The sequence below is a fragment of the Ipomoea nil genome, unplaced genomic scaffold, assembly GCF_001879475.1.
Source record: "Ipomoea nil cultivar Tokyo-kokei standard unplaced genomic scaffold, Asagao_1.1 scaffold0752, whole genome shotgun sequence".
Classification (NCBI taxonomy): Eukaryota; Viridiplantae; Streptophyta; class Magnoliopsida; order Solanales; family Convolvulaceae; genus Ipomoea; species Ipomoea nil.
The window spans coordinates 4-15,544 of record NW_017617180.1 but is presented as its reverse complement, the minus strand read 5'-3'; the positions used below and the strand labels follow the sequence as shown (position 1 = coordinate 15,544).

Sequence of the window (15,541 nt, the reverse complement as noted above, 5' to 3'; positions counted from 1 at the left end):
TGCACTTCGATGTTCAATTATTTACGAAAATGCCACCGCGCACTACAAGAAAAATGCACATAGACAACGGTCAATAACCGTTGTCGTAGGGGTATAATTTCTGTTGTTGAAGCCGGTGTTGTTGTAAGTCCCGCGCATAGACAACGGTTTTTTAACCGTTGTCTTTTCTAGAAACAACAACGGTTTTTTAACCGTTGTTTGTTAAGTGTGTTGAAGCTGGTGTTGTTGTAAGTCACGCACATAGACAACGGTTAATAACCGTTGTCTTTTCTAGAAATGACAACGGTGTTTTAACTGTTGTCTATTAAGCGTTGTTGAAACCAGTGTTGTTAAAAGTCACGCACATAGACAACGGTTAATAACCGTTGTCTTTTCTAGAAACGACAACTGTTTTTTAACCGTTGTCTATTAAGTGTTGTTGAAACCGGTGTTGTTAAAAGTCACGCACATAGACAACGGTTTTTAACCGTTGTCTTTTCTAGAAATGACAACAGTTTTTGAACCGTTGCCTATTGAGTGTTGTTGAAACCGGTGTTGTTAAAAGTCACGCACATAGACAACGGTTTTTAACCGTTGTCTTTTCTAGTAAAGACAACGGTTAAAAATCGTTGTCTATTGAAGGTTGTTGAAACCGGTGTTGTTGAAAGTCATAGGCATAGACAACGGTTTTTAACCGTTGTCTTATATATCAAAGACAACGGTTAAAAATCATTGTTCGCACATTCATAGACAACGGTTTTAAACCGTTGTTTTTAACCTATTTTGATTTTAAGCATAATAATATAATAAAAATAATTTATTCAAATGCCATAAATATCAAAGCATCAATTCATTAGTACAATCATCTTTTACAAGTATGTAAAGTATTTCAAAATACACAAAAATTCATCATCTACTTTAAAATACAATGAACAATTCCAATCACTAAATCTAAATATTGTAGTGACCAAAGATACATTTTAAAGAAAGACCTTATGTGCTTCATGCTTCTCATTACATAGACACAAGCATTTTTCCTGTCAATGTAGAAGAACATATTGGATAGGAAGTATATAAAAATGTGGCAAGAGAACTGTCAAATAAGAAAAATTCACTATTTGACATACGTAGTCTAATTAGCGTCCTTTGTAAGAGTTGTCTTTGGCCAAGCTCCCATTTGAAGTATATGAAATGGCTCATACACCCAGATTGAATAGCCTCATTAGGAAGATGGTGCCAACACTTCAATCTGTAGCATGTACATGTGGAACCACAACCAAAATAGAGCAAAGTAATGATGATTTGTAGTTTTATTTTGACTCATCTTACATGAATATAAGTAAAATAGATAAAGAATACTTACAATTACTGAACTTGGTGACTGCTTCATCAAGAAGCTATTAAATGAAAAGCTTTCAATAGTTTGCCCAACATAAACTAAAACACAAAAATCTTGTACTAATTAATATTAATATTAGTAGTTTAAAAGAAAAGAACAATCATTGAAATCAATATAATGTTCAAAATTCTACCCAGTGATGTTTCTCTTCATTTTGTGGCCTCATTATTTTCATCCAATCAGTAAAACATTTCTTCATGTATGCAAGTTGCTCAGATCCACCTCTGGTAAGATTTGAAGGTCTATTAGTTTCACCCATTTCATTGACCTGTTATATCATAAACAGCCTTCAGGTTATGTATCAGAAAAATAAGAAATAGATCAATCACTCATGTAAAGAAGTAAACAGGATGGACATTTAGCCAAACCAGGGAACCTGTAATTAGTTGGTAACAGGTTAAACCCCAAAGTAAACAAAACAGAACACACATGACTAAGTAGAAAGGCAAATTGATGATAGACAGAGGCATATAAATGGAGAAAAAACAGGACCATAACATCAACATATCAGCATTCACTAATAAAATAGATTTAGACTATAACTAATTTAGGAAGACACATACACAAGCACAGTAATAGGGGAGAAAAAGAAGGAATGGAGATCTAAATGTTGGGCAGTTTAACTTTTAATTATCCCAAAATAAATAAAGAGGAGATAATTTAACCTGAATAATTGCTGCTGTCACGACATCCAGGATATTGTTTGTGGTATAGCTGTTTGATTTAAGCCCGATCTATTTAGGTTCAGTGTCAACAGAGCTTTTGGTCCAAAATGCAAATATATATGAATCCAATACCTATTAAAAATATAAATGCAAATTTTATCTTCTTGGTAACATGAAGGGAAATAAAATCATAATTTCATATATAGAACCTACACACTAATTTACCTCCCATCTTGCCACATTATCAAGTTGATATATCTTTAGAGTTCTGCTTGTAGCAGGCTCAAGTATTCTAATCCCATCAAGTCCAATCTGAAACAAGATCACAAACCCATCACTAAGTGCTTGTGAATAGTGAATTTCAAGATTATTAGACAAGCATAGAGAACATTTATAATTCATCACAGAGCAGCAGATTTGACATTCAAAATTCTAGCAATTCAAGCAAATGCAAATATCAATAATGCATTACGATAACATTCACGAACCTGACATAGCACGTCCATGTCAGTCTGGCCATGGAAAACTCTCAGAACCCTTCTATTCCTTCCCACCTGGAATATTAATAGGTCGTCCATAATCATCAAATAACACTTCACTGGATAACTCCGATCTACTACCACCATATGTATCGGCTTTTCCCAGCCGGTGCCTTTTTAGAATTACTCCACTGATTGCTCATCTGAAATCAACACAGAAAAAAGTCAAGAACTCCACACTAACACTTACGAACCTATACATCCGCACAGGTGCGTAAAAATAACTATCACATAAAGAATTTAGGGATTAATGAAATTATGATTTAGGGATAAATAGAATTAAGATTTTAGGGATTAGGGTTTAAGATTTGAGTAATAGAACTTGTAGCGCAGCAGAGACGGCGATGTCGACGAGCGATTTTGACGGCAAACACCCAGGCGTTGGGAATGATTGTCGCGACGTTGGAGTCTTGGGCATTTTTCTTGTAGTAAGCGGTAGGCGACGGATTTAGGTTTTGGAGATGGAGGAACGGTAGAGGAGATGGAGGTTGAGGTGGGTTGAGAAAGGCGTAAAGGCGGAAAGTTGAGAGGGAAAATTTTTGTTTGAGAGGGAAGAGTTTTAAAGACTTTTATGAACTTTAAAAGTTTTGAGGTATTCAATTCAAACTTTTAGAGAGTCTTTAAAAGTCATGCGATATTCAATCAAGATTTTTAAAGAGTCTTTAAAAGTCGTGTGGTATTCGATTAAGACTTTTAAAGAGTCTTTAAAAGTCATGTGGTATTCAAAAAGTTATGAACTTTTGCTGACTTTTTAATTTTAAGATTTTTGTAGACTTTTCCTTCTCAAATATAAATAGTTGAAATCCAACTATCAACTCCAAGATTTCAAATTTTCTTTCTAACAACTTTGATGTTTTCTCTCTCTATTTAGACTCTATTTTTTTCTCCATATTTAGAGCATCCACACTTGTGTATATTGTGGGGAGATTTCAGCATTAATTCTTCCCTACATGAGATAATAGCTAGTGTGGAGGGGAGATAATTGAAAAATAATTGTCTTGCAAATGTGAGGATATTGTCAGAAAAAAAAAAAAAAAAAAAAAAAAAAAAAAGAAAGAAGAAGAAGGAAGGCTGTGCGCGTTCGCGCACAGCCTTGGGCAAAAGCCGGGCGTGTGCGCTGCACGCGCCTGGAGGCGCGCCTGACGCGTCTGATTATTATTATTATTTTTTTTAATTTTTTTTTGTTTTGTTTTTTCTTTTTTTTTTTCTCTCCCCTCCCACATTCTCTTTCCTAATCACTCTTACATTATCCCCCCATTCTCCCCAACCAATGTGGATGCTCTTAAACTCTATAAACCTATCTAAATTTAATAAAATTATTTTTTTCTTCATTATCCTATATTTTCCTTATACCTAAGCTCTACCAATTTTTTTCTCTCTCTCCTAAACTTTAGAATCTTCATCTAAAAATTCGAAATAATATTATTTTTACTTCATTATTGCTTGTTTATATTGATTTTTATTTTTTTCTATGAATTTTTTTATCCCTAACTTTCTCTAATTCTCCCTAAATACATGAACAAATCAAATTTTTCATAGTCAAATTTTAGTATATGTTTCATAATATTCATATAAATAATTATATATTTTGATTTTTATTATTTTTATGTTTATATTCGTAATATATATTTTTCTCTTTTTTTTTTTAACAACCTACTACGAATAGCGGCGAATTACTGTTCGCAATAACAATTTGGGGTTGCAAACAGTAGCACCTTGTTGTTGTTTGCAGTCTCAAATTGCTATTGCAAATAATAATTTTTTGCGTGATGCCTAGCAATATATAAGTATAATTTTATATATATTATTAATATTATATTTTTTTATTTTATGCAACTTGTAATTATATTTTTAAATATTTTATTTGATCAAGTCTTTTATTATAAATTTTATTGTTCAATATTGTTATGAATTTCTACTGAAATAGTTTTTTTTTTTTTTTTTTTTGTTGATGTTTATTAATAATATATATAAGTAATTAGCATATAAGTCTCAACGTACTATTGATAAAAATAATAATGTTGAGAATGTTGATGTGGGTGAAGAACTATATAATAAGAAGAATTTTATGATATATTATAAATGTTTTGTAAGAAAATTGTAAATGATAAGAATCTAAATCATTGAAAGTTTGTAAGGATGTATTCAATTTAGAATTTCAATGACTTTTGTAGACTTTTTAAAATAAAAAGTTGATAAAAGTCTATGAATGTTTTTTATATAGACTTTTATAGAGTCTTATAAAGTTTTAAAAAGTTTTGAACGACTCTATGAAAGTCAATCAAAGTTTATTAAAATCTATCATTTTAAAAGTCTTTAAAACTCTACAAAAATCATGATTGAATACACCCCCTTTAATTTGTATTGAACGGTCAAATAGATTTATGTTACTAATATTTATGTACTAATATTTATTGTTGCATTTAGACTACTTTAAAAATAAAAAATAAAATTTGAACCGACAGTTCAAATTGGATCTGGAACCGTGAACCGACAATTCAAAATAAAAACCAAATCACAGTCATATATACTAATATGTGAGAATTAGAATAAATGTAAAAAAGAACATACACTATTGACCCTTGAAAGTATATATACTAATATGTGAGAATTAGAATAAATGTAAAAAAGAACATACACTATTGACCCTTGAAAGTCAAATTTTAAAGAAGAGTGAATTTCATTTTTTATCTTAGATTTATAGGTAACAGTCTATAGGACCAAAATTGGTCATGTCACAATAATATATAGGACTAAAAATGAATGTTTAAAAAAAAAAAAAAAAAAAAAAAGTGAACTGTCACCTATATTGGGAGCATGTCCATCATAACCCGGGTATATAGATACAAAACTGGGGTAAGAAAATAATAGCTTTATTACTTGGGGCACTAGGCCCAAAATAGTAACGGGTATATAAGTACAGAACGGGGATTGGAAAATAGTAACTTTATTATCCGGGGCGCTAGGCAACAGTAGATTCATAGAACACGAGATTCATAGATTTTTATACTGTAGATTCATAAATTCTATACTGTAGATTTATAAAATCTTTACTCTAGATTCATAATTTCTAAGTCGTAGATTCATAATTTAAATACAGTAAATTCACAATTTCTATACAGTAGATTCATAATTTGAACATAGAGTTCTGTAATTGTGAATATAGAGTTCAAACATACCGCCCTTAACCCCTCCACACCATTCTGAACACCACACCGCACCGCACAGGGCCATTATATGGCATGTAATTTAATTAATTGAAAATAAAACTTTAATGAATTGACATTGAAATTTTGGTGAACAATTTTAAATTAACTTTTGAATTGTATTATTTCTTTGTTAAATTTTTATGCATTATATTTGGACAAAAAAATTTAATTACATTTTTATTTTTGTTCTAGTTCTTCTAAACATCTATTTTTATCTCGTAACAAAAATAATGAAGGTCCAAATTATTGGTAAAAGATAAAGTGTAACACTTTATTAAACAAGAGTTGTTATGTTTTGGTGGGTTTAGCTTTGTTTGTTATGTTAGAGGTCATGGGTTCTATCCTTAACTTGTATTTTATACAATCATTGTATTGGTTCTCAGAGACAACACAAAATCAAACTCGTTATATCTTAGATATTGCGCTTAAGTATATAAGTGTTTGTGTGGCTTAGTGGGTTTAGCTTAGTTTGTTATGTTAGATGTTAGATTATGTTAGAAGTCTCAAGTTCTATTCTTCCTAGAGGCATCCTTAACCTATTTTATAAAATCGTTGTCTTAGTTTTCACAGACAACACAGAAGTAACCCAATTATATACGAGATGTTGCACTTTGGTACATAAGAGTTTGTGTTGCTTAGTTGGTTAAACCTTAATTGTTATATTTGAGGTCATAGGTTCAACTCTTGTTGTTGTTAACATCGTTATTTATATTTTATACAACTGTTGTCTTTTATAAAATAATGATGCGCAAAGACAACGATTTTTTTTATATTTTATAACCGTTGTCTTTGTAGTGTTGTGTATTCAAATACGCTTAAAGACAACATACCAAAGACAACGGTTAAATAAAATTGTTGTTTTAAACAAATAAAGAACGCGCAACAACAACGGTTATATAAAACCTAAAACCATTGTCGTTGTAGTGTTGTGTATTCAAGTGCTATTAAAGACAACACATAAATGACAACGGTTAAATAAAACTGTTGTCTTTTATAAAATAATAATGCGCAAAGACAACGGTTTTAAAAAACCGTTGTCTTTGTAGTGTTGTGTATTCTAGTGCGCTTAAAGACAACACACCAACGACAACGGTTAAATAAAACCGTTGTCTTTAAAAAAAAAAAAAAAGCACACAATGACAATGGTTTTAAACAACCGTTGTCTTTCTAGTGTTGTGTATTCTAGTGCGCTTAAAGACAATACACCAACGACAACGGTTAAATAAAACCGTTGTCTTTAAAAAAAAAAAAAGCACACAAAGACAACGGTTTTAAACAACCGTTGTCTTTCTAGTGTTGTGTATTCTAGTGCGCTTAAAGACAACACACCAACGACAACGGTTAAAAAAACTGTTGTTTTTTTAAAAAAAAAAAACGCACATAGACAACGGTTTTAAAAAACCGTTGTCGTTGTGGTGTTGTCTTTTCACAAAATGCACAAAGACAACACACTTATAACAACGGTTAAGTAAAAATCGTTGTCTTTGACAAAAGTGTTGCATCAAAGACCACGGTTTTGGACCAAACTGTTGTCTTTTATACAAAAGACAACAGTTTTTAGTGTTGTCTATGTGCATTTTTCTTGTAGTGGCGTTTTTTTAAAAAATCAGTGTTTCTCATCCATTAGATCTGGACAGGTGGACGAAAAGAATTCATTCCTATTTCGCGCCTGGACGAAGCATTCGCACCTGAGTGCGATTATATATATATATATATATATATATATATATATATATATATATATATATATATATATATATATATATATATATATATATATATATAAAGGGATGGGGGAGTGGGGGTAGCTGCCCCCATACTAGTTCCGTCCTTGCTCCCCGTATCTGCTCCGTCCCATTGCTATCCCTAGTAGTGATCGAAAGTGTGTTTTGCTATTTGTCTTTATTATTATATTTATTAGAATTTGAATTCCTAAAAATATGTAGATTTTAGTATTTGTATGTGTGCGTGTTTGATTTGTCAATAAATGAAAGACAATTTTCGTAAAGAGTAGAGAATTTTAAAAATTTTCATGTGTAATTTGATCTTTTAAAAATTAATTACAATCAGTCATTTTAAAACATTGCTTCAATCAATGTTTCAAAAATTAACTTATTGACTAAAATAAATTTTAGTCAAAAAGAAAAATCAATAACCAAATATTGACTAAGTCAAACAGTTAGTTGAAAATCATCAAATCAATCAATTTTTTGCTTTGGCACATTTAACATCACTTGAAATTTGGATTGGTTGGCTGAGTCATATGACACAAATACCGGCATGTGTATCATCAAAGTTCTCGGGCAGTGAGTCATATGAAAGATACAGGCGTGTGCATCAGTGCATCACCAATGTTCTCGGCCTTGGAAAAATGTAAAATTAAAGCATCTAGAATTATAGATAAGTAGCTACTATAATGATTCATGACAAAAATCATCAATGTTCTCAGCTAGGATTCTAGGAATTAACGAATCAAACATAAATGAACGGTGTTCATTTATTAAGATTTTTAGAATATTTGTATTTGTGTTCATTTGTTAAGGTTTTTAAAAACCCTGTTCGTGTTCGTTTCAATCGTTTGTTAAGCTTTTATTAGTGTTTGCTAATGTTTGCGAACACGTTTATAAACACGTTCATGATGCTTAATAACCAAACATAGAAACATGTTCATGATCACCACTGGTTCGTGAACACGAAATAATATATGTTCACGAAAAATAACCAAACAAGTAATACAACTACAAATAAGAATACACATAAATATTAAACGAACACAAACTAGCTTGTTCACGAACATTATTAAACGGACACTAAACGAGCTTGTTCGCGAACATTATTAAATGAATACAAACGAGCTTATTCACGATCTCTTAGCAAACGAGCTTACAACTGTTCAGACTATGTTCGTTTATAAATCGAGCTCTAAATTTTGTTTGTTAATGTTCGTTTACCTTAATAAACGAACATAAACGAACGCTTACTGAACCCGAACACGAGTAGTTTACCGAAAGATCTGTTCGCTAACACCCCTAGCTAAGAATGAAAATATGAGAGGAAAGAGAAAAAAAAAAGAAAAAATAAATAATAAATTTGTCAGCGCCGGAAACTTGCTCGTTGGGTACATTAGTGACAGCCACGGAATACGTGCGTGAAGGAGGCTGCTGTCAATGGGTTCTTTATTTTTGCCACATTTTTGCCAAAAACCGTGAATTTGCAAAGAGATCTCTCACTCTCTCTCTCTTCCTTATCTCTTCCATGTTGGCTCTCCTATTCTTAAAAATCATGAATAATCACGGATGTGGATGCTCTAAGAGGCAGCGAAACAGTAAAAATCAGCACCATCTCGCAATCTCACTATTTTTTTTTTAGCTCCAATGTGTGCCATCAAAAGTCAAAACGACAAAATGCCAAATAATTTGACGTTGATGAACATTGCCTTGCTATAGAGATGGGAAAGAAATGTACCATTTTGCCTTTACTTCTTTTATAATTCCAAATTTATCATTTTTTTGTTTTATATAGAATTTATTATTTTTAAAATACTTATATTTAAAGTTTGCATTATTAAATATAAATATTTTAAAGATTTCATTGAAACAATCAAAACAAGATTAATAATATTTGATATAGTAATTTCGATAATTAAATGTACTAGTTATTTTATACTTAGATGTCAGTATCTTAAACGCATCAGCTGATAATTTCATGATTGCTCTTATATTACCCGTATGAGCAGCTCAACTGGTCATAGATGTGAAAGTTTGGAAGAATGACTAGGGATGGAGTCTCACCAGCCACAATGTGGGAGCAATCGTCTCTCGAAGTGAGGGGTGTTCCTATTCCTTGTGCGCAGTGAGCAAAGGTCTAGCCTCCATGCATGGTTCATGTTCAGTTGAGTTATCATGATTTACATCCTCTCAAGTGTTCTATCGAGGTTTGGGTTCAACTTTTTGGAAGAATGATTGCTCTTATATTTCCTGACGTGTAATCACTAAAAGACAGCAGAAAGTTATAGAAGGGATGATGATGAATGTATTTCGTATCTAAATAAATAGAAATAAGGTTGATTCCTATCAATAGTGTCTTGGTCAAGCACAATTTATCTTTTGGATCACATTTATATAAGACTGTTGACACTGAAATATTTTAAAGATTAATATTTTTAGATATTAAAATATTTAAATATATTTTGGATAATATTAATATTATCTAATTTGTTTAATTAGATAATATCAAAAGAGTTTGAACCTATTAAAACTCTTCTATCCTACCGTTATAAATAGGAACTCTTATTTCTTACCCCAAAAGGCTGAATCCCCAACCCTAAAGGCCCCCACACTCCGACCCGACAGAGTATGTGGGAGGATGTAAATCACGGTGACTCAATGGGCTAGTAGGCAGGGCCAAATGCCGGTGCGCACAAGGAACTCTTATTTCTATATAGACATCTTAGGAAAAATCATGTAAACATTCTGAAAATATTATCCAAAGATTACAAGTCCCTTCATGAAAATCATGTCAAATGTTGATCCAAACCTCTATTGAAGAACAAGCCATTTGAACCCGGAGGTCCTTCAATGAAAAACAAACATATAAGTTCTTCTCTGAAGATTATTAAGCGACTTGAATTTCGGAGCCCCTTCAGTAGTAGAGTGTTCAAGGCATCTAATTGGAAAATCAGAGGACCATCCGTAGATCTTGTACCCACACCACATTGATACTCGATGTAACAAAAATTTTGAATTTAAATATATACTTATTCAATTTTTTTTGTGTTCACAAAGACTATATCTCACAAATTCTTATTTGTGAGATAGTATGAATCAGATCGGGTTAATATAAAATGTAATACTACTTATACTGAAAAATGTAATACTTATTACGAATAAAGTGTTTGTTACTTTTAATGAAAAATGTAATACTTGTAGGGACAAATGTAATACTTTTACATTTTGATATACAATTATTATATTTTTCATGAAAATTATTACAATTTTTCCTTTATGTTGGCAAGTGTTTGTTACTTATAAGGGAAAATGTAATACTTTTGAGAAAAAATGTAACAATTTTAAATCAAAATGAACAAGTATTACATTTTTTTATATATATATATAAGTAATAAATATTTTATTACTCATTAGTATTACATTCTCTAGTATAAATATTATATTTGGTATTGACCCGACCTATCTCACGGACAAATTAAAGATCCGTAAGATAGTCTCACACAAGTTTTTGCCTTATCTCTTCTATGTGATTTGAATTTCGAAGGTTATTATGTAGGAATCAAGTAATAATTGTAGATTAATCTTGTCACCTAAAAAATTATCGTCTCACGAATTCTTTTCTTTGGGATGGGTCGAGTCAAGATGAAAATGTAATACTTATACTGAAAAATGTAATATTGATCAAGAATATATATATATATATATATATATATATATATATATATATATATATATATATATATATTTTTTTTTTTTTTTTTACTTATAAGAAAAGTGCAATACTTTGAAGAAAAATGTAACACTTTTACATTTTGATTTTAAAATATTATATTTTTTCTCAAAAGTATTACATTTTTTCTTATAAATAACAAATATTTTATTCCTAATTAATTAATATTATATTTTTTAGTATAAGTACTCCGGTAAGAGGGCTTACAAGTCTAGAGGGGGGTGAATAGACTTAAATATGTTTTGAAAATTTTAACTATTCAATTACTTGATTTGAATAGTTACTTCTTCACAATTAACCTTTCGTTGAGTATGCACAACAAAAAATCATATGTTTTTACCCCTTTTGTTTGTTTTGCACGTAAGTTTGGTCTTTTTAAATATTAGTTAGTTTGAAGTTTTTATAGTGGTTCGGCCAAATTCAGTCTACTTCACTCTTCTCTTTTAAACTCCAAAGGAGATTTGCATTAATCCATTTACTACCAGAAGAACACCAAACCTTGAACACTAGCTAAGCCGGTCGGCCTTGAGTTTCTTAGTTTTTTCAACTCCACACGGGTTTACACCGTCTCTTTATATTTCTATCGAGTAGAGATACAAGGTTTTTTGAAGATGAATTCTTTGATTCTCCAACTAGTAAACTTGACTTCTTGATGATGAACTTGATCTTCTCTTTTTGCACCTCACAAGTCTTTCACTAGATTCTTGTTTAAACTCTAACTCTCTCATTGGTCACTTGAATAAATCTTGAAAGCTTTTTGAACACTTGATTATTTTCTCTATAAAGACCAAGACCTTCTTTAGTCTTAAAAGAAGGCATTTATAGGCATTTTGAAATGAATTCATTGGAGGGAAACTCACTTCAAATTTCCTTTAACCAGCGGGCAGCGGGTAATGACTAATGGACAATTTGAAAGGTTACTTTATGTGTCAGATTTTCTAGTTGTTCCTTTTTAGTTGAACTTTACTTTTTGTTCTGCTACTTTTGTCTAGGCTTTTTAAGAAAAATACCATTGGGATGTGTATCTATGACTCATTTTGCCTTAGAACACGTATGTTTAAGATTTCGAATTGTTCGCTTAAAAAATGTCTCAAGCAACCCTTTTGAATAGCTAACTCTTACCATTCGAGTTAATGCTTTGAACCTTAAGGCTTAGAACCTTTCAGTTTCAAATAGTTGTCCTTACTATTCGAACTCCTCGTTACAATCCCCTACTATTCAGTAAGGTAGGCTCTTCCAACGTTCGGCCTTCGCAACCTTCCAGTCTTGAACTATTCGACTCTTAGCTTCATCTTGAACTCTTCTGATCTTCAACTCTTCGAAACTTGTCTTCTGACTATCCGATATGTAACTATTTGAGTTACTTTCGGACTATTCAAAACAAACAATTGAGTTCCTAAGTCTAATAATAAAGAGAATTAGAAATTAAAATTTTCTAATTTTGGATGGTATCATCAAATTTTAAATTACACTTATTTATCAAAAAAAAAATTTATAAGACTGTCTCATAAGAGAATCATTCAAATTTATAAATAAGCAAAAAACATCGTTTAAAAAAAAAAAAAAAACTGTCTTATGATCTTATCTACAAACACTACTTTAGACGTACACATGGGGTTGGATGCAAATTGCAATCCTTTTTGAGGTAGAGTAGAAGGAGAAGAAGTCAAAAAAGTGTGTGACATGCATAATGAACCGTTGCCGTACACGTGTCCAATGATCGACGGCTTACTCAATATATATATATATATATATATATATATATATATATATAACTCAGTCTATTAATAGAATTGCATTCCCTGGCATGTATTATTTCCTCGTAGCAACAGACTGGAGAGTCTATCAGTATGGGCAGCCTCCTCCTCTTCATCATGCTCATCATCCTCGTGGCCATGGTGATCATAGCCATGGCTTCAACTCAAAACTCCGCCCGCCGCTTACTCATCAATTCACAGCCAAGTCAAAGTTCTCCCGCCCCGGGTTACTTATAAGATCACAAGTTTCACTGCTCTGCTCAACTCAGCTCGACAAAACATTTACTTCTTTTCACATTATCAGTTTTATTTTCTCAACACCGAACATAAAAAATGTTGTGAAATTAATGTTTGCTTAGTTATGATGTATGATATGATATGATATGATATGTTTCTCTCTATCTCAAAATAATATATGCAATCATGCCATGCATGTTTTATGTTATATATATGATCATATATGGAAAGTTATGTTGTACGTTATCCTTTTAGTTTAATTTACTTTTATATTATGATTATGATTATTATTATTTTCTTTTTCGTCAGTTTCTGATCTCTTGTTCCTTTTATCCACCGCCTTTCCTTGAAGGGAAAATTGTTAAGATAATAATAACAATAAAAATAATAAAAATAAAAGCGCCGTAGAAGATAAATTAATTGATGTAAATGTAAAAAATTTGAATTGTATATTAAATTCAAAGTGTTCGTTTACAATGAAGTATTAAATAGGAAAGAATATAATCTTATGCTGAATTGTAAGTATTAAATAGGAAATAATATAATCTTATGCTGAATTGATGAGATAAGGATCACAGTTTCAATTCCAACATAATAGAGATCAATTACAAAACTATCATCTAAATACAATAGCGTGAACTAATCCTATCAATCAGGAAAGCTATAAATAACTAATCTAATACAAAGACTACTCAAACAAATAACATAAATAATAACATGAATAATAATGTAAATAATAACATTCTAACACACTCCCTCAAGCTCAAGAGTGGTGAGCAACAATGTTGAGCTTGTCACGTAGAGCTGCAAAGCGGGGCCCTGGCAATGGCTTAGTAAATATATCCGCGAGCTGGTCCTTCGTTGAAACAAAATTGACGAATAAGTCAGCCGAAGCTACCTTATCTCGAACAAAGTGGAAATCAATTTCCACATGCTTAGTCCTGGCATGGAACACCGGATTGGCACAAAGATAGGTAGCACCTAGATTATCGTACCAGAGTGTGGACGGCTCACCCGTGTGCAGCCCGAGCTCACGAAGAAGAAAAACAACCCAGGTGACTTCAGCAGATACATCAGCTAGGGCTTTATACTCAGCTTCAGTCGAGGACCGTGCGACCGTGCGCTGTTTCCGAGACAGCTAAGAGATAAGATTGTCCCCAAGGAACACAACATACCCACTAGTACTCTTCCTGTCGATCGTGCAGCCAGCCCAATCCGAGTCAGAAAACCCATGAATAGTGGACGAAGCAGAAGCAGAGAGTCGTAGACCATAAGAGATGGTGCATTTGATGTATCGGAGTACACGCTTCAATAGATCCCAATGATCGTTGGATGACGAATGCATAAACTGACACAGTCGATTAACATAAAGGATAAGTCAGGACTCGTGATAGTCAGGTACTGAAGCGCCCCAACTAAACGTCGATACTGTGTCGGATTGTCGAACGGTTGAATAAACAGCGTTACTTGCTGAGTAACAGCAGCAGGAGTGGCCAGTGGTTTGCAATCCGTCATCCCGGCACGATTGAGAATGTCTTTCATATAGCGTTGCTGAGATAGCAGAAACCCCGTTTTATCTTTCAACGTCTCGATCCCGAGAAAAAAACTAGGCGCTCCAAGATCTCGGATTTTGAAGGTAGTAGATAGGCGTTGCAGTAATTCTGAGATAAGCACGAAGTCATTCCCCATCATGATTATATCATCGACATAAACAAGCAAGTACACGCGTGATGCACCAGTAGAGTAGTGAAACAGAGACACGTCTGTTTTTGAGGATAAAAAACCTGCAGAAATCAGAAAGTTATGTAAATGCTTAAACCAAGCCCGGGGGCTTGTTTAAGACCGTATAGCGACCGTTGAAGGCGACACACATGATCTGGGTGTGTCGGGTCTTCATACCCCGGTGGCTGCTTCATGTAAACCGTCTCAGCTAAATGCCCATTTAAGAAGGCATCGTGGACATTTAGCTGGAGCATAGTCCAGTTGCGTGATACTGCAAGAGAGAACAGTAGGCGAACAGTGGTCGGCTTGACCACAGGACTGAAAGTGTCGAAGAAGTCTTCACCAGCTACTTGGTTAAACCCCTTTGCCACAAGTTGTGCTTGTACCGCTCGACCGAGCCATTAGCATTCCGCTTGGTGCGGAACACCCACTTGCAACCTACTACATTCTTATGTGGTCTTTCGCCGTTACAAGCTTCCAAGTGTCGTTATCGTATACGAGCAATTGAAGTTCTTGATCAATGCATCCGCCATTGGCGGCATGCACTATCGCCTGCTGTGAAGTACCAGGTTGGATG

The 15,541-nt window shown here is 32.7% G+C and overlaps 1 long non-coding RNA gene across 3 annotated transcripts; it reads right to left on the bottom strand.

The window, feature by feature from the left end:
- Nucleotides 1-810: 810 nt before the first annotated feature.
- Nucleotides 811-3,124, bottom strand: LOC109176712. 3 transcript variants are annotated; one of them, XR_002053429.1, is made up of 8 exons: nt 2,905-3,124; nt 2,532-2,725; nt 2,269-2,355; nt 2,044-2,175; nt 1,512-1,646; nt 1,343-1,416; nt 1,107-1,228; nt 811-1,016 (listed from the first exon to the last, which is right to left on the bottom strand). It is a non-coding gene; the product is annotated as an uncharacterized LOC109176712 (long non-coding RNA). The 3 variants fall into 3 exon arrangements; XR_002053430.1 differs by having other exon boundaries at nt 1,343-1,431; nt 2,532-3,124; XR_002053428.1 differs by having other exon boundaries at nt 2,532-3,124.
- Between the last annotated feature and the right edge of the window lie 12,417 nt (nt 3,125-15,541).